The sequence below is a fragment of the Pteropus vampyrus genome, unplaced genomic scaffold (genome assembly GCF_000151845.1).
Source record: "Pteropus vampyrus isolate Shadow unplaced genomic scaffold, Pvam_2.0 Scaffold195, whole genome shotgun sequence".
In the NCBI taxonomy this organism is placed as follows: Eukaryota; Metazoa; Chordata; class Mammalia; order Chiroptera; family Pteropodidae; genus Pteropus; species Pteropus vampyrus.
In genome coordinates, this window is record NW_011888976.1 from 703,472 (window position 1) to 724,134 (window position 20,663).

General features: G+C 42.8%; 1 protein-coding gene across 1 annotated transcript in view; it reads right to left on the reverse strand.

Annotated features, from left to right (window-relative positions):
- ABHD6 (abhydrolase domain containing 6) overlaps positions 1 to 13,760 on the reverse strand; it is a 40,349-nt gene extending 26,589 nt beyond the window's left edge. Inside the window, exons 1-2 of the mRNA XM_011371776.2 lie at positions 13,665 to 13,760; positions 4,901 to 4,965 (exon numbers count right to left, since the gene is read on the reverse strand). The gene's annotated coding sequence lies outside the window, so the exon portion shown is untranslated. The remainder of the gene's footprint in view (positions 1 to 4,900; positions 4,966 to 13,664) is intronic.
- Between the last annotated feature and the right edge of the window lie 6,903 nt (positions 13,761 to 20,663).

Sequence of the window (20,663 nt, forward strand, 5' to 3'; positions counted from 1 at the left end):
GTGAATCTAGGTGAAGGTTACGTGGCAAACTTCAACTTTTCTATAGGTTCTACAGGTTTAAAAATTTCTATAGCAATTTTTTAAAAATTAAAAGTTAGGGAGGACATAGGACCTTTAAAAAAATGAAAAAATATACAAGTACACATGAATGCTTGTATTCACAGAGAATATCACTGAATGGCTGCACATGAGACTAGTAACAGCAGCTGTTACTTCCTTCTTATTTCCTGTGAAATGGAGAGATCTGTCCCCCATATCTCTGTCAACTGATATGTATTCCAATTTTATAATAAACTTATAATGGCACAGCATGACCTCACAATCACTGAGCACAGGGATAGGCAAACATTTTCTGTAAAGGGCCACAAAATAAGTATTTTAGCATTGTGGGCCATTGGGTTTCTGCCACTACTGCTGGATCTGCCATTGTAGTAAAAAAGCAACCATATACAACACGTAATGAATGAGCATAACTGTATTTCAATAAAACTTTATTTTAAAAAATAGGCTGCAAGAGAAATTTGGTCTGTGGGCTGTAACTTACCAATCCTTGACACAGTACACCAACCCTGCGAAATAGGCAAAGGGTATTTTATCCCCTGTTTTATAGGCTGAGGAAATAGGCTCATAGAAGTTACTTATTTGTGCATGGGCATTCATCTGGTAGAGTCATAATTATGTAATAGATTTCTGACTTGGACCCACTCCTATTGCACCAAGCTCCACTTTGTCTTTTTTTTCTTTTTTTCCCCAAATGGCCTTTCCCCAATCTTTGTAACCTCTTTGCTATTAAATACCCACACTTATCTCCCCTAATTTTTCCACGACGATGTGACAGCTCCATTTAGATGTCTTATCTCTTGTAAGAGATTTGGAGAAGGAGAGACAGAAGAACGTATCAGTGGGTCAGATGGTTCTTTTCAGTTATATATGCACCCTTTATCTGGGTGCAGTCCCGAGTGTACAGGAATGAAAGCTGCTACCTTATTGGACAGAAGCACTATATTGCGTTTCTGATTCAACTGCCCTCTCAGTTTCTCAGTCATGGGGGGAAAAAAAAAGTCACTTTTTCCAGCGTACCTAAATCATTGTTCTGTTTCTCCTTCTACAACCAGAGCTCCTCAAAGGAAAGGACAATCATACGTTCTTCCTCAGTGACTAGAATAGCACAGGACACAAATAAGGTGCAAACGAACTAATGAAAAGCAAAGTTACAAAATGGGCTCAATCCTGTTCGTTTTAAGGACAACCATTCACAATGATGCTGTAAGAGACTATTTTCCTCTTTCACTAATTACAAAACTCCCAGAGGAGTCACCTATTTAACACTGGGAGCAGGAGAACACTAAATAATGCTTCAGCGCTACACAGCATTACATAACACTGACATGCTACAAAAGATATACAAGTTATCTTTTCAGTTTTTTTTTTCAGTCCTGCCTAGGTCAATGAGAAACTCGGTGTCATTAAACAGCTCTCTAACTCTCTAGCTCTCTAACTCTTAAGCCTCCTGTGGGCAACAACATTTAGCTATTTAATACTATTGTTTCCTTGTGTTGATTTTTATGGATACTTCCAATTTATAGTAGGGATGGAAATTAATTTATTTTTTTAATTAATTTTTTAAGTTAATTTAAGGTAAAAGAAGGAATCGATTAAAAAAAAAATGCTAACTAGGCAATACACAGATCTGGTGAAAATCATGATGGTGATATACGAATGGCTACCACTGGGGCAGATTGGCGTGACGCACAGGCAGGCTGAGAGGGGCAGGCATTCTACCTGGCTCTCTCCAGCCAGGTTCTTCCACACACCAGCTACGAGACCTCGGTTTCCTCATCTATTAAATGAGAACTTATATCCAAATCATTTGTCTTTTCCGACCGTCGCGACTTTTAAAATGTTTCTAAAATTATGCCAGCAATTACAGAGTAGAATCTGGCATGATCCCACAAGAATCTTGTTCTCTGTTATATTCTCCCAGAACATAAAACAGAACTTGGCAAATATTTGTTGCTTGATAATGCTTATTGCCTGAATAGATTTAAAAGAAGAATGCACTCATTTTGCGTAACTGCTGTGTAAAGTGAGGCACCCCAGTGTTAAAGACAGAGATTTGAGTGGATTTGCAGCACAGTGTGAAGCAAGGCGAAGTCAAGAAGGACAGCTGACTGTCATGGTACCAGGGAGGACAACCCATTCTCACAGCCTAGGCTGGAGCTTGCTACTAGGCCTCCTCCTGTCAATATCCAAGCTGTGCATTCAGGACCTTTATCTCTAAACACAGGGACAAAGATTAATTAGATAGAGAATACATTGCATCTCATGTTCCCAAGTTTAGTCTGGTATTAGGGGTAGGGCATAACGTGTCACGATGTTCTCATAACGTGTCTTTTAATGTTCTCAGATTTTGGAAATTGGGAATCCTGAGTCCCAACACCTTAGTATTAGGGTATAAGCAAAATTCCAAGAATGAATAGAGTATAAATACTTTCATAGAATCTTTCCTTTCTCCAGATATATACACATATTTCATCAAATCTGACAAACTAAAGTCCTGGTCTCTTCAAAACAATAATTATTATAATAGCAATAATATAATAATATTAACCATGCAATAATAATAACAATAATAACCATGACCACTACCACCATAGCCAAAGATATAAGAGCGACAGCCACCTCTATTAACTACATACTGTAGCCAAGCCCTGCATAGGCAGTTCATATATATCCTCTCACTTTATCCCTCAAATAGTATGAGGCAGGAAGCATTTCTCCGATTTTAAAGATAGAGAAACTGAGACTTAAAGAAGTTAATAAATTCCCCCAACATTGCCTAGTTAGGAAATGGTATGCCTTACATTTCAGTCCAACCCTGTAGGTGTCCCTGGGTCATGCTACCTTTGCCTTCTCTCAGTGCTTGCTGTAAACAGGTACATATGTTGCATCGGTTATGAATGTCCTCATCGACATTCTTCGCACTTCCCTAGAACTGTTTAAAGAGCAACTTTACAAGTTATCAGTGAGCTTATTACTTTATTCCTGCTGGTGTCTTTTAAAAAGTATCCAGTCCTGCTTATAATTTTTTTCCTTTAGTTCTGTGATGTAAAAATTCTTTCCACATTCTTCTCCACTAGAAAAACACTACATTCTGGAAATCTGAGTATAATATCCTAGCTGTTAAATATTGTTGCATCAATCCAACACTAATTTCAGAACCAGGTTCTTATAAAGATAAACCGATTACTCAAAAGTATCACTACTTATCAACAGCTGAAATAGACACAAAGACGATAAGATTCTCTTGTGTAGAAGCCCCAGAATTGATGAGACAGAATAATTCGAGAAATGGGCAATTCTAACTCCTTTTCATATATATCTTCTCCATCATGGAGGAAAATCACACTGAAATTTCCAAGCAGGAAGCTAAGCTTGCCCAGTCAACACTGAAAGTGTGGCACAATCCCAAAATACTGCCATAAAGATATACATCTCTGCCCTCTGGACCTTATTGCCTCCCCCTTACTCTGGCTGAGCCCATTCCTCCTCTGTACTTTGCATCTCTAGTAGCCCTGCTGTTGAAACAAGCCATGGCTGTGAGCACACTTGGCTTGGGTCCTGAGATGCTCTCCCTTTTCTCTCCCCAGAGTATTATAATGCTCTCCTCTGTCTTCTTTGGAGAGCTCTCTATTCCTATATCCCCCACCACTCCTTCTTGCAGGGAATTCAAAAATCAACATACCAGGATATCCTTCCAGAGTTTTCCAAAAGCCTGTTTGACCACACCCATGACCCAACAGTTGTACGATGTCTCAGACATGTCTTCCCCTTCTCCCGATTCACTCATTTCTGCCGACAGCATCCCCATCAGTCTAGTCTCCCAGACTCAAATGCGTCTTCCACTCTTCCCACTTGCTCCCCACGATGGTGGAGAGGTGCCAGCACTGGAGCTGACTTGTCCAGTCTAAACAAACTGCATTGTTTGATGCGTGACTGTTTAAATTTATGTCATGAAATAAAGTTTGAAGTTCAGTTCTTCTGTCACACCCATCACATGTTAATTGTTTGATAGCCACATATGACCAGAAACTACTCTACTGGACAGCACAGTTTAGGGGCTTTACACCCCTGAGAGCCTTTTACAACCAATTCCTTACATGACTTTGGTTCAAATGTTGGGTGGGAAGAAAAATTCCCACCAGGTGGGAGACTTTGTATGAGTCAGACCACACACAGCTCCCTCAGCCACCACGTGGCGGTTCAGGTCCTCGCCTCTTGCTTCCATTTCTGTACACGTTACTCTTTCACAGCCCACTTCTTCTACCACCAGCTGCCAGAGGAATCTTCCCAATTCCCACAAGAGATTAGGCTGCTCTGATCTAATGTAAATCCTGACCATTCCATATGATCCCAACTCGACTTCTTGGTCTGGATGCCCACGTCTCTGCCTGAACTCCAGATAACCAACTCTTGCGCTCATGCAAGCCCCACACAGCCTCTTGTTTTGTCCTTCCTCACACTGCCCCCTTCATATGGAGCATATTCATGTCCTGGCTGCCTGATGAATTCTTCTCTGCCTTCAGGGCTAGTCATACTCTCCAGTTAAGCATCCTGGTCCCCACAGGCCCTGGTCTTCTAGACTCCCTTCAAAGTTAGTGCCCAGCTCCTGGTAAAGTCTTTGTGAACCATTTGTAGAGGGCTTTTGGGTGAGTATCTATGCTCTGAAAGCCTTTAGGTGCCAAAACTCCTCCCATCAGACCTACTGAACCTGAGAGAGCACCTACCACAGGATGGCCTGCAGAGGGGTCTCAAGGGAGTTTACAGAGGAGCCCCAAGCTCATTAAGGACTGCTTTTCTTTTTTTCTGGTAATCAATGGTGTTAAAAATCCATACTCACCCTTCAAAGAACACAGCCTTCTTTCCCAACCACTACTGGTTCTAGCGGAAGATGAAAATGAGATTCTGAAATCACAAGAAAAAAATGAAAAAGCACTTAATCATATTAGGAAATATGAATGAAGTGCTAACAGTCAGCAAATTATTCGCTTTGCGGGAGGAGAAGGCACAGGCAAAGTAAAAACATCATGTGGCTTTATGGTTGCCAGTTATTCAAGTCACCTCCTCCAGTTAAGCAACCTGCATGATGGTCAGACTAAGCTCTTTAATGTACAAACCAATACAAACAACACAAAAAAAAATCCAATAGAAACATGAGCAAATGATCTGAATAATTTACCAGAAAAGAAATCTGAAACATATAAAACGATGCTCAATCTCATTTATAATAAGAGATATGCAAATTAAATCTACAAGGTAATGGTGATCTTTATTTATCATACTGGCAAAGAACAAAAAGTTTAATAACAGACTGTGTTGCTGAGACTGTGGAGGAACAGATGCTTTCATGTAACGTACCAATTTACATTCCAATCAACAGACTCAGTAGACGGCAATTGGCAAAACCTTCGGCAATGTAAAATGCCCATATCCTTGACCTAGCGATCTCACTTCTGGAATGTTTACACATGAACATGTGTGAAAATGTTTTTACAAGGTTATTTGTTACAGTATCCTTTGTTATGGCAAAAGATTGGAAATAACTCACATGCCCAGATATAGGGAACGTGTTAAGTAAATGATGGTAGAACTTTATAAAGAAGTATAATATATAGCTATTAAATACAAATGAACTTAAATGTGAGCCATTAAGATAATAAGGCAGTTTTATTTGTCTCTATGGGTATTAATCTACAAGGTACGTTATTAACTCAAAAAAGCATGGAACAGAAGAGAAGGGATAGAATAATACCTCTTGCACTGAGCAAGAGAAAGAAATATATACATTATGATTACATATGTGTGAAATGTTTCTGGATAGATATACAAGAAACTGGTAGTCATGGCACTGGTAATCATGGCTGGCACTGAGAAGGGAAACTTAGGGACTAAGGGCAAAGATGAGGGAGACTTTTAACTGATACCTTTTGTACCTTTTGAATTGCTATCATGTGTATATATTGAGTTTTCCTTATTTAATTAAAAATAAACTCCTCAAATAAAACAATGGTCTATCCTGCATTGTCTAATACTAAGCCACATGTGGCTGTTGAAATTTAAAGTGATCAAAATTAAATAAAATTTAAAATTCAGTTCTTCCTTTGTACTAGACACATACCACATGCTCAATAGCCACATGTAGCTAGCTAGTAGCTACCATATTGGACAGGAAAAAATTTTCACAAACTTATCACAAAATGTTCTACTGGCCAGTCCTGGACCCTATGCTAACTAAAAAGGCCCACTAGAGAGAGCAACCAAAACTCAATAGTTTCTCCTTATAAGGAAATAAATATAAATGTGAATGCTGTTAGGCTGAAAATCCTCTCTCTACACAAGCTAGATGGCTTGGCTGTCTACTCAGATAACAAAGATTAGGTGTCTCCTGCCCCGTGTGGCTGTCCAAAGGTGTGGCTTTCCAAAGGTTAAGTCAACTCGGCAGGAACTAAAGTTCTTAAGCCCTCTAAGATAGAAGATAAAAATTTCCATCCTGGAACCACTCGTGGTCCAAAAACCAGAAATTCATACCTCCTTTGCGGTTCTGGGAGAGGTACTGATAAAAGGATCCACTCTTGCCTACTTTGCACCAAAGCACTAGCAACTGGTTCCTCACGGGGGTTCTTGCTCAAGAACCAGTCAAACCCACAGCCCTCTACCCTACTTCTGCCACCTAGGGCAGTAGTGTGGACAAGGAAACAGACTATCTAGAAAGGTCCTGTGGGCAAAGAATAAGAGAACCAGAAAATCTTGCCACTCAATCCTCTAGAGAAAGAACACAGCCAGAGGCAGGAAAGGCAGGTAGATCAATCAGGAGCACAGGTGGAAGGCAGGTAACTGGTAGTGGATCCTACAGCATATCTTCTAAAAATCATACTAGCCAAGAAGGAAGGGAATGAAACATGCAACACCTGCCCTGACCTAGCCGAGGACTTTCAAAACTTCCGTCCCTGGGTCCAAGATGTGGGCTGTGGTGATAGTCTGTAATAACCACCTGCTCGAAATCATACTTAAAACAAGAAAACCCTAGAGAAACATAAGCCAGTCTCCTGCTGGAGAAGAGGAGCCAAAATCCACCTGAGCTTTCACCTCTAAGGACCCCTAAGTCTTCAGGCTCTTGGGGAGCCCAGAATAATCTTTTAGTCTATGAATCAGTGTGAATGCATATGCTTTATCAGCCGAGGCCACCTCTCAAAGGTAAAGTGCTAGAAAGAGCATCACATAGGGCCAATTTTCCACATGACTGAAAAGAATTAAAATAGCCCTCTATATGGGTGTGCAATAGCAGAGGGCCTAAAATAGAACCTCGGCACCCAAAAACATTCTCCCAATGCCAGAATCTGTGCTCCTACAAAAAAAAAAAAAAAGGAAAAGCAAGGAGATCAAAGAGAGTTTTGTCATTTCTGAAGGAGGTGAAGGTGGCCTACATTATTTTCTAATTGTAGGAACAAAGTCGGTGTTAGACAAAAAGGAGCTTTATTACAAACAGCCAGCAGGGTACTATCAGGACAAGATTTCCAGCTCCCAGCATGAGGTCCAGCATTCAAGGCCCTTGGTGAGCTGTTCCCCACCTTATTTGTGGGCAGAATCTCCTCAGAGGAGGAGATCTCTGTAACCCAGGAAAATTCGCATCGGAAAAAGGGAGATGCAGTAAAGCCACAGGCAAAATTTAGACCAATGGCTAAGAGTAAAACAGTTTTGTCTAGAACTTTATCCAAACAAACAAAAATCAAAACCGGTCTATTTTAAAAGCCATAATAAATACTGAACAAAACTTAGGTTATAATTGCAATCCTGTGCTAATTTTGAAAACAAAAAATAAATATCAAGTAGACTGTCTTATAGTATGATAAACCAATGCTATCATAAAGAGGACATTTCTGCAAAAATACTTTACTGATTTCTCAAGAGCTTTTTAATTCTTGACTTTCAAGTCTCTCTCCCTTTTTTGTCATCAATTAACAGGTCTCACATTTCCATATCCTCATCTATTACTGCCTGGACATGTCATTCAAGCAGTTCTCCAACATCCTTGCTTCACAGAGTTACAATTTCACTTTCCACTGTTTGTCCTGTATTTGCAAAATGTCCTACCTGGGAGAGACAGATGACCAAGATATGCATGCTTCTTGAGCCTGGCAGGACACGGGGGTTGAAAATGGGGAGGGATGATAGAGTGGGATCTAACTTTGTAAGTGGCAATATTTTCCTGTTATGATACTTGTTTCCCCTCTACAACCTGGAAACTGTGGGGAATCAGATATGAGACACACTGATAATCTGACCCTCTGGTGACTGTACCTAAATTGGTTTTCTATTTTTCTCCATTTCCCCGCTACTCTCTCTACCTGGAAGACACCCTCGACCGACCCCATCTTCTTTTCACAAATCTTTTGGCAGAGCTAGGAGTCATCTCCTCCAGTTAACCTTCCTTTCCCCTCGCCCCATCTCCCACTAGTCATTAATAACCTCTGCTTCATTCTCCACATCTCAGAGTATTTTGTACGAACACTCTTCTCTCACGGCATTTGTGATTTGCGCCTTCTATCATAGTACTTGTGAGAACACTGGCTGTAACTTCCATTAGGCAGCAAGCTCCTCAAAGACATGTCTGTATCTGTCACAGCACTCGGGGTCTGAGAAGAAATTTATCTGCTGAGATGGGCTCCCCATAGTCAACTGATGGCCTAAATTTTATAAATAATAAGAGCCTAGTGGCCATTTGCTGACATTGGCTCCTCATGTACTCTGTAGACCAGGAAGAATCTCAGACTGAACTCTTGGCTCCCTGTGTTATGCATCACTTGTTTACGCCTGAGTCAACCACTGCAGGGAAGCCCTGGTTTCATCTATCTATCAACAGTATAGACTGAGAGCTGCCTCATCCAATCAGAACTGAACAATTTGGACACCTCATTTGCATAAAATTGGGAACTTGGGTGAGAACTTTATCTATTAAAGATGGCCTCCCCTATGTCTCAGTGGAACATAATTTAAGTTGCTATCTGAGTCTGTCTCCTGGGCTGCAGTTCTTTTTGCTTAAATAAATGCTTTTTATTCTTTATTACAGTCTAAAATTAACTGTGGTCTACAGAGCAAAAGCTTCTATTATCTCAGGTAATTATTTAACAAGAAGAAGATATAAGCTCTGCTCACATCTTCTTCCGATTGCTCTGTCTCCCTAAATCGGCAGTTTCCTTAGTAGAGCCCCAAACATATTCAACCACAGGCAGTAACACCTACATTGCTTCTGGGATCATGAAGCCTGTCACATGATCAAGAGAGTTTCTGAGCACTTGGTTTAGGGGCATATCTTCATCTTCTTTGAAGAGGCAACAACATCCAAGGTCAGAGAGGACTTTGGTTTGCAAAAATTATATCTAGATTAGAGTTTCTCAATTATAGCACATTTTTATTGTGGGAGGCTGTCCAATGCACTATAGGACATTTATTGGCATTCCGGGCCTCTACCTACTTACTGGATGCCATACCCAAGTTGTGACAAGGAAAGATGTCTCCAGAGGCTACCAAATGCCCCTGGGAGGCAAAGCTGCCTTCAGTTCAGAGTTCCCCTAGAGGAAGTGAGCCCACTCAGTTGTAACCCTCCATTTATTACCACAGTAAATCAATGCTGAACATTTTCAGCCACTCGCTATATCTACATCGAAACACTGTGTTCCATTCCTTGAAGATATTTTTTAAGTTCACAGTTTTGAAGGCAGTTGTTCTCAACCTTGGCTACATATTAGAATCTGCTAAGAAGTTTTTTAAAAATAGAATTCCTATCCCCTCCCCCACCCCTCACCCCTCACCCCTCACCTTCACCCACAGCTCCAGAGATTCAGATGCAGTTGGCCTGGGGCAAAGGCCAGGCAGGAGTAATTTTTTAAAGCTCCCTAGGCGGTTCTAACTTCCAGCCAGGGTAGAGAAATACTGTCCTCAGACATTTCATTATATTCCACCCTCTCCACCATACTTTGAATCTGGCAGTGTGAAAAGCCTCTGAGCCAGACAGCCAAAATGAGGCTATGGGGATTTATTAAGATCTCTATTTTTTACAATGAAACATCCTCCACACACTCCATTTCTTGGCCTGCAGATGACTTGCCAGAAGGAATGGAACTTAACCCCATAATCAAGTAGCTTTCCGTGGCCTTATTGATCTAAACACTCCTGTGCCATAAAACTTTATTGGAACACGGAAATGTTCTCAATCTGCTCTGCCCAATATAGTAGCCACTGGCCACATGTGGCTATCACAGCACTTGAAATGTGGCTAGTGTGACTCAAGAACAGAATTGTGAATTTTATTTTAATTAATTTGAATTTAAATAACTACATGGTGGCTAGTGGCCACCATATTGGGTAGTACAAAAGTTTTTATATCCCTACAGGGTCACAGAAAGAAAAGTTATAGAGCCTACTAATGTCCAAAGAACTGTGAAATTTACAACATTTATGTGTTTAGATATCTAAACTCAACAGTCTTTAAATTATCAATTGGAATTCAAAATTATTCTAATAAAGGATCAATTTATGAGAAATTTTAAGATAAATGTTTTATCAACATACAGAACTAGTTTTCCGGCATGTTCCAAATACCTTGACAGGGAAGCTTATTTCTACTCTTAGCTATCTAATGGCCAACTAGGATAAAATACTGACCCTTTCTTTCTTTCCCTTCAAATCCACAAATAATCTTTGATTGGAACCTATACCCCCAAGACAGGCCTGAATCAACACACACTGCAAACCAAGGTTGCCGCTAAAAACAAGGTTTTTTTTCTCATATCATAAGGTTTTGTAATTACTTACAATTGCACAGACTGCATTCACACATTCACTCTAGGTGTGTGGATCCTCACAGAACTCAAAGCTTATCAATTTTTAAAGCTAAAAAATAGAAAGCCCTCAGGCATTTAAAAAAATTAAACTTTACCATTTGTAACAACATAGATAGACCTAGAAATGTTATGTTAAGTGAAATAAGTTAGAGAAAGACAAATACCATATGATTCTACTTATATATGAAATCTAAAGAACAAAATAAAAAAACAAAACAAAACAAAAAAAAACACACACAAAAAAAACAGAAACAGAGTCATAGATATGTTACCATTGGGGCTATCTGAACTATAGTGCTGACCCAGTACCCTGGAGATTCTCAGTTCTTTTCACTGTTACAGAGACAATTCTAGCACAGTGAGATTTAGAAGTAAGATTGTTTAAAAGTATATTCTAGAAGGAAACAGGCCACACTAAGGAAGGCTGTAGCCCTGTGGAATATGGAAGATGAAAAGATAATAGAGTACACACTCCAAGGAAAGGGCAGGTTTTCAGTGAAGAGAGCTATAACCACACAGAAGTGGGAAGGTCTATTTATATTTGGGCCATGATGGGAGGCCCTAGACCATCCTTTGTGAGGTCTCCTTGACTAATGGTTAGCTGTTATGTAACACTTTGCCTATCGTGCATGTACTTACCCAGAATTCACTCTATTATAATTAGATTCAGGAATTTCCGGGCACAGGCATGATATTATAATGATGGTATCATGAAGCTGATACCATCATTATAATAGGCAGGTTAGGACAGTACTTTCTGCACATGCATTTGTGGCTGGTTAGGCCAGCAGCTTTTATGGCCTTTTTACTCTAGGATTTGAGATAATGTATAATCCTAAAAGGGAGGTATTTCTGGGAGGTCCTTAAGGAAGGTCTTTGAGGGAGGCTTCCATGGTTACAAAGTTGGGCCTTCACTCCTGTTGCTCATGCCTGCCTAACTACCTAACAGATAAAGAGAATAAACTGATGGTTACCAGATGGGAATCAAGTTAGGGGACTGGGTGTAAAGGGGAAAGGATTAAGAAGTACAAATTGACAGTTACGAAATAGTCAGGGGGATGTAAAATACGGCATAGGAAATATAGTCAGTAATATTGTAATAACTATGTTTTGTGCCAGGCAAGTACTAGACTAACCAAGGAGATCACTTCATAAATTATATAAATGTCTAATTCCTACACTATATACCTGAAACTAATATAAAATATTGAATATCAACTAGAACTGAAAAATAAAATAATTTTTTAAAAATAGAAAGGCAATTCTAGCTTTTATTGCATAGGCAATGGGTGGTTTAGAGTAGAAGAAAGCCTCACAGGTCTTTCTGAGCATAAAAAAGTGCTTACCTCTTCTTGGCCCAAATTCCCTTGGCCCACCTCTGAGTCAGTGTGAGCATTTAACTAATGTTAAATCATTTCTCCAGTAATTTGAAGTGGTGGTCAATTATCACTCACTCTTCATAATAGTGGGTATGTATTGAGTGCTTACCGCTTGTGGGAGGGCCAGTGTTTTATCTGAATCCTACCACTGCCTTCTGAAGCAGGTACTATAACCAGAAACTGAGGTTAGGTAACTGGCCCATGGCCACAGAGCTCGCAAGAAGTAAAGTCGGGATTTGGACCCAAGTCTCTCTGATTTTCTGGTGGGAATCCTTTGGGTTATTAACAAAAACAAACATGTAATTATCATGTTAGGTACCATGCTGAGCCATTCTCCCTGTGATCAGGCTGTAGCTCAGTGAAGGGAATTTGGTGTTACAGGGTTCAGAAATCCTGAGCCAATCCTTACTTATGAAACCACCCCCTCCCCCTATGAGCAACTCGCTCTGTCCTGTAGCTTCACTAGGCAGGTGAAAAGAGGAGTTTTGGGGAACACTTCTGATCCTGCCAGCACAACTGTACCTAAGAGGACAAGGCAGACACATGTAGTAGAACTTTCCAAATGCCATCATTGGAGTGGATGGTAGTGGGATCCCAGCTATGCGATCCAAGGGAGAAAGGAACAGATTTTAGTTGGGGACAGGGGCCTCCCCCACTCATCTGCGGGTTTCAGTGTGCGAATCTTGAACGTGCTGGGGTCCTGCAGCCAGCGTTACACAATCCGCATTTCCAAGATCGGCATGAAGCCTGCGTAGGCAGGGGATGCTGGGATGGCAGGGTGATTAGACCAGTCGGTTGAGGTTGCAGGGAGGAGGAAACGCAAAGGCGAGGGAACAGAGGCGGGCTGGGGAAAAAGGAGCTGGGGGGTATTGGCTGGGAGAGGTCTTGAGGGGTATAGATGTCTAGGACGGGTGGGGAGGAAGTGACATCGGCTGAGAGGGCGAACTGCAACCCTTCCCCGGGAAGTGGGAACGACGCGGGTGCAGGAGCCTCCAAAACAGCCAGACACTGGGATGGGCGCCTAAAGGCTGGAGCCAGTGCGATCGGTGGGGAGGAGAAGTAGAAAGAAGGTGCAGGTCCCCACCCGTCCTCGCCTTGTCCGGGGCTTGGAGAGGCAAGCAGCCCAGTCCCGGGAAGTGAGGGGACCCGGATTCTGGAATGTCAAACCTATCCCAGCACTCAAAGGGAGCAGGCGAAGGTTGATGCCAGAGCGGAGGAATCGAATAGAAAGAGAGGTGCAGGTCCCCGACCCGACTTCACCCCGTGCTCCTAGGGAGAGGTCAGGCATCCCAACTCGCGAAGAGCAGGGCTGGTCGCTGGATCATTGGGGGAGCTCCCATATACCCCGCTCTCAGGTACCCATCCCTGCCTCGCCCGCGCTCACCTGACCTGACAGCCGCCTGGGTATCTGCTGCGCGATCCGGACGCGGATCCTCATCCCCAGCGCGCTCCTCTCATCTGGCCGCAGCGCTCGCTCTCACCTCACTCGCTATTCCCGACGCCCAGCTCTGCAGGATGCCTTAAAGGCGCCGCGCGCGAGTCTGCGTCCTCCGCCGGTAACACTGGCTCCGCCCCCGCGCGCCCTCAGCTGCCATGATCCGTCTTGGTTCCAGGACGAGAACCTCCATCATCTCCGTGCCCCAGACTCATAGCGTTAAGCCTGAAGGGTAAAGTAGTGACCCTCAAAACCCCACCACAGCAACCTGTGTCTAAGAGCCAAAACCCCAGCACAAGCGCCTACAGTGTTTCCCACAGCGCAGGTCCGGTTACAGAGGGCAGAACGCAGTCACCCTCCTCTGCTCACTTGGGGTATGCGAGAGTGATTGAAACCCAAGGCGCCATCGTTCCACAGTGCGACGCCAAGAATTGGTAGGGGCATTGTTCATTTACTGAACAACTACCACTGTTTAAATCCCCACTGTGGTCAATTTTTAACTTTTAAGGACAAGTAAACCTCATTAGGCAAAAAAATATAGGTAAAGGAGCATAACAGTTATGTATTAAATTCAGTGGTGTTTTCTGACTAACATCAAGGCCTGGGTTTTTGAGCACCTGGCCTCAATTTACCATTTCAGCCTCATTTCCTAGTATTCCAGGGCACACAGGCTGAACTCTATCACCTGGCCTTTTGCCTGGGCTGTTCCTTCCTTTTCTGCTTGGCCTGGCTACTCCTTCCTCTTTTTCATGCTACAATTTAAATGTCACTTCCTCCGGAAAGCCTTCCTTAAGTCCCCTGTGGGCCCACACTGCACTGGGAGTTTCTTCCATCAAAGTGTTTATGCATTCACTTAACAAATATTTACTGAGCATTTACTATGTGCTAGGGGTGTGCGTGTTGGCTGGCAGGGGCTGGGGGGTGGTCTTCCTGCTGTGCTGAGAGCTGAGTATATGGCTTGTTGTCTGCCTCTCACTCGTATCTAGGTGGGACAAGTGCCCAGCAGGACTCTCTTGTCCATTTAAGTCCATTAAGTCCACCACAAAGGCAGCTTTGGGGCCTGTGCCCACCAAGCCCTCCAGGCTTGGCAAAGCCTGGCCAAATCGGGCAGGTCTTAGTATTGTTGGGAGAAGGCAAGAGAACTAAATGTTAAATCAAGCTGTATTCCGCGACTGCAATATACCGATCAGTCCTATGGCCAGACCCCTACGAAACATAGAGAAGAAAGGAAAATTTCAGCTGAGATTACTAACAAACCATTTACCCATACCATGAAGGAAAACAGAGCCTTTAAGTCACACCTTACACAAAATAAAATCATTCATTCCCTAAGGCTAAAACCATGGGGAACCTATGGATCAAAGGTTGAGAACTGCCAGCAGGCCTTTCAAGCTACACAATCTTACCTTTTCACGCTTCATACTCTTATGTTTTCACACTGTATGCCCACACCATCAAAGGAAAATGAGTAAACAAAGTCTTTAAACGGTAATTCACAGAAACTAAGAATGTTATATAAACCTAATTCCCCGAACACTTGGAGTTCCTCTCAGTATCTTTTTCTATGTCCCTCTCATTCATTGTCTCTGTCTCTCTGTCTGTCCCTCTGAGTCTCTCTCAGGCTCTCTCACTCTCTGCCTCTACTAGGAGACCATTCTCTGTATATGGAACGTTACCCCTTCTCTAGTAAACTTTCCTTTTGGCTCTTAACTGGTGTGCATTTGAATTCATTTCTGCACTCAGTCAAGAGTCCTTCTGTTGCGGATTTTGGACCATGTACCCGGAAGAAGCAAGAGGCCCTCATCGAACTAAGAATCAAAGGAGGTTTATTTACACTGACGGGCTCAGAGAAGTCACTCTCCAGAGTCTGAGCCCCGAACAAAAGCAAGCAGGCAGATTTATACATTGATTACTTCTGTATACTTGGCGGTCTTTTGTTTCGCAAGTGCGGGAAAGGTAGGGTTCCAGGGAAAGAAGGTTGGAAAAATTCCTCCGGGACAGGGTAGCCATCTTAGATATCTTTGTTTCCCATATCATTCCCCGCTTTTGATGCCCATCTAAATTCTTTATAGGACATCATCTTTTGGGCTATCTTCTTGATCTCCCTTTTGATCTCCCCGGACCAAGGACCGATAATTCTATTGCATAAGGATCTTTGCTGTAGTCTTTCTCTCTATAAGGGAGGTAATTGTCCAAACAAGAGGCAACAGGCAAGGCAGAAGTAGGCAGGTACCGAGGAGGAGGTGTACTTCTCTAGTTAAGGTCTTAAAGCTTCTGAAAGTGGGGAATCAACCTCTAAAGAGGTTATTGGGGTCCCATCCATGCCATGTTTGCACGGGCACATGTGCCAGTTTTGTCTGTTTGACAAGATCCTCAACTGCCTAGCTCTGGTCATCTATCTGTGTACAACAGTTAGTGAGACTGAATTTCCCACATACATCTCCTTCTGCTGCTAATAGATAATCTAGTGCCAACCTGTTCTGGTAGATGGCATTTCTCATCTGAGTTTCTGGATGTGCCAGGAGGGTCAGGGCTCTCCTAGTTTTATTGATAACCGCCTGCAGTCAGATAATTTGATTTAACATGCAAATGGGGGTACGGTATCCCCACAATCACTTTTGCCTAAGTGGCAGGCCTATAGTATTATGTGTTCTGGGGGCCACTCATTATCCTTCCAGTCCCTTATTTGGAGTTCCCTTTTTACCCAGTGTAATAGAGACAGGATCTCGCTATGTTGCCCAGGCCGGGAGTGCAGTTGACTATTCATAGGCACGATCCTACTACTGATCAGCACAGGAGTTTTGACCTGTTCCGTTTCCGACCTGAGCCGGTTCACCCCTCCTTAGGCAACCTGGTGGTCCCCCGTTCCCGGGAGGTCACCATATTGATGCCAAACTTACTGCAGACACCTGTTCGGCATAGCACCCTACAGCCCAAAATTCCTGGGCTCAAGTGATCCTCCTGCCTCAGCCTTCCGAGTAGTTGGGACTAGAGGCGCATGCCACTGTACCCGGCAAGGGCTTTTGGGACCGGGTGACCAAGCAATTCCTCTGTTCTCAGAAGTTGGAGGAAAGCTTTATCATGCCGATTATACAGCTTCCTTCCCAATTTGGGGGAGGCGATCGTAGGCCTTGTTTCTGCAAATCTAGTCAAGCCTATGTGGGGCCACCCAGTTTTGGACCTTGCCTAGGTGGGAATCAATTCGGTAGCTTCTTAATCTTTTCCCAGGTTTAACTATTTACAGTTCCTTCCTCTGGGAACCAGGGACAAGTTTCCCATATGAGATCTAAAAGTGCTGAATCTGGTGAGTGTGCACACCATATTTCTAGCCCTAAGTATAGCTTTAAGCATCTGTACAAAAACATTGCAGTCCTTTGACCCTTGTTGTCCTATGTTTTACTTCTGGTTATGATAGCCTATTCCTTAAATTTATTTAACAAGCGTGCTTTCTTAAATTCTACCCGGCTGCGATCTGTATTTTCTCCCTCCTACTCTTTTGTGTACGCTTTTCTGGAGGGAGTCTACTCACCTTACCTCATTTACATGTCTTCCCATACTCAGGTCCCTGTTTAGTTGCCACTTGCTGCATCCAGCAAGTGGTAAAGCCTGCCACATCCAGCGCGGCTTTGGAAAATATATCTGAAAAGCACTGCCATTCATGGTAGCTATAGAAAACTGAGGTAGTGGACATTCTCTGACCTCTTTTGGTAACATGGACACATATTCACAGTTCTTTGCACCAATTTCCTTCCTAAAGTCCAATTATAAGGAGTCCCACGATGAAATTCCTTAAGCTTCTGCCAAGCTTCTACCAGCTTCGGGGGTGGCCAGAGCAGGGCCGACGATCTCAGGTAGATTTTCTGCTGTCTCCAGAATGCGATCCAGAGCAGCTGATCAAGAAGATGTTCTGCAATCTAAGTTTCCCAGTTCTCTGGAGACGCTGTTTTCTTTATCCAAGTGTGGTGGATTCACGGAGTAATACCTGTAATTTTAATGGCAGTGAGAGTTGCTTATATAATAATGTGAGAGCCTGTTTAGTTTGGCTGGAATGGTTCCTTTTTCTAATCCTTAACCTATATTTCTTCTCCTGACTAAAAGGGGTGGACTTAATTCCCTAGAATTCCCTAGATGGGGGCTCTTTCTAAAGTTTAATTTATCTTTTAAATGAGAATTATATTACAATAGTTAGGAAAATAAGCCAATATAATCTGAGTCTTCTGCAAACCTTCTTTCACACTTTCTTTATTCCTTCAGTTTGCCTCTTTTTACTAGTTCAGGAATAACCACCTCTGAGGCAAATACCTTTCTTGAAATTCTTTAACATATTCTCAAGGACGATTGCCTTACTCTGACCTGACCCCATGTTTCCTACTGTGTCAGTACCACAAAGACAGACAAAGGATGGAGTGTCCCTTTTCAGAGATCCCTCAGTTGCCCACCGGGCCATGTCTCTCTCGAGACTTTCAGCGCATCTTTGCTAAGGCGTACCCATATAAACCCCGGGCCTGATGTTCCTTGGAGGGACTAATCACCGTTATGCCTTATGAAGTCCCTATGGAACTGCAGGTTGGTGCCCTCTCAGACCCCAGAGTTCTTCACAGGCGGGAAACCCGGAGACAGGTGTCTGAGATCCACACAAAGGCACACACCCTCTCACAAGTTAAAACATTCCCTCCCTGGTGGTCCCTGCCTGAGGGGAGCTTGTCTCTGCGAGGTGATCGGTCTCCCCTTCTACCCTTGAGGTGGGCCTATCTGGGTCCAGGGGGCCCCAGCCTTACCGTGTCAGATGTGTAGCTGCCAAATCTCCTTATTCTTGCCACTCAGAGTCCGGGGGAAACAACAAAGCGGGGACGGCCAAGCGCAGCTGGGCCCAAGACCACCCAACTGGGACGGGGTGCACCTTCTAGTTCCTCAGTTGCCTCGGCCGACCAGCATCTCAGCATCGTGCCCAAACTGGTGGCTTCAAAGGGCCAGCACGGTTTGGTTTCCGGGTCAGGGTACCAAAATGTTGTGGATTTTGGCCTGTGTACCCAGAAGAACCAAGAAGCACTCAGTGAACTAAGAATCAAAGGAGGTTTATTTACACCGGTGGGCTCAGAGGAGTCACTCTCCAGAGTCTGAGCCCCGGACAAAGGCAAGCAGGTAGATTTATACAGTGATTACTTCGCATACTTGGCGGTCTTTTGTTTCCCAAGTGCAGGAAAAGTAGAGTTCCAGGGAGAGGAGTTTGGAAAAATTCCTCCAGGACAGGGTAGCCATCCTAGATTTCTTTACGTTTCCCATATCACTTCCACTCTCGATGCAGAGCTTGAACCCCTCCCTCCCCGACTTGGGGAATTTGTCCTGTCTTGATCACTACGTTTTAAGAATTAGACGTGGACAAGCCCCAATGATGTGGCTAAGGGGAATCTCCAAGGCCACTGGTGACCAACCTATAAAATCTGTCTCGTCTAGAATTTGGGATGATCTCCCTGGCTTGGGTGGAGCATCTTCCTTTAAGATGTTGGCCACCTCATCACTCAGACTTCAAGAGCTGCATTTGACTCACTTCATAAAATTGTTCTGAGAGCTTCAGTGAATTTAAATTTATTCATCAAAGGGCATATTGCCCAGTTCTACGTCTCAGGCCTTATCTCTTCTCACTGTCCCTCTGAGTCTTGAAACTTGAAACTTTCTAAGACAGCTATCTTCCAATAGCCCCAGAGCAGGCCAGAGAGGCAGCAAGGAATAAGACTAACCAGACTTTAATACCCACAAGCCACTAATTAGCAATCTTAGGCTAAGGGAGTATTCATCAAACAGGTATTGAGGGGATGTATAAATAAATGAATGAATGAAATGCATGAATGACTTCCTGGAAGGCCCACCCAGAAGCCATTAATAAACTTTACCTGGTGTACTTGAAAACAATTGTCTTCTAAAAAGCGTTCCCTCTCCAAACCCTTGAAAATACACAATTTATCTTTTCTTTTAACTAATAGCCTGTGGCCCCAGGAGCCTCTTAGGGTCTAGAGTTTCTAAATCCAGAGAGATTTTTCCCCAGAGTTTTTATAGTTAGATACACTGAGCTGAGCCCCAGGAGGGAGTTACATTCTTCGTGACTCTTCATCTGGTGACTGCCAGGAAAGAAGGCTTAATTAGCCCGTTTCGCAGTGACAGTTATAGGTAAAAAAAAATCTTTCTAAACAACTCAAAATATTGCTTATGCATTTATTTGTGAGCATCTGCTTTTGCATCGAACCAAAGCATTGGAAGATACAAAAGATACATTTTGAATTTTTCCTTCAAGGAGTATAATCTAAATTACAAAATGAGTTAAAAAAAAAAGAACGTCAATGAAAGGGTTAAGTAATAAAAGTATATAATGAAATAACAAGTCAATATATGTCAAAATGTAGTATGTGATCATGGAAAGAAGGACTCAGTAATAAGGAGTTTCTAAAACTACAGTTCTCACTGTATTGATTCTTTTTAAAAATGCTGACTGAGCACAGCACCAGGCCAGAGAGGATTCTGGATGGGAAGGAAAAGGAAGACTTTGAGAAAGCAATAGGAAGAAAATTAGGGTTCAAAATTGTTTCAATAATTTGGAATATGCTCAAAACATGGTAAAATTTAACCACCCCACTTTTGACTTTTAAAATTCAAATTGCATCTCAGCATTTGGTAGACAAGATATTCAGAACCACTCTTCTTCTCAAAACACCTCTATCTTGGATAAAATAGACTTTGTCATGTGTTGTTGGGCTGAAAGTATGTCAAAACAAGAGTAGGGAGAGTGAGCAGCAAATATATGTGAAATGCAGGGTTGTCTTGAGACCAAAGGTATATATCAGACCTAAAAACGGTATTAGAAGATCTTAGCCAGCTCTAAGTTGGAGTAGCTGAACCTAGAGTCCCATACTTATCAGGGCCCTCTAATGAGCTAGAGAGGTCTCAAATGGGTAA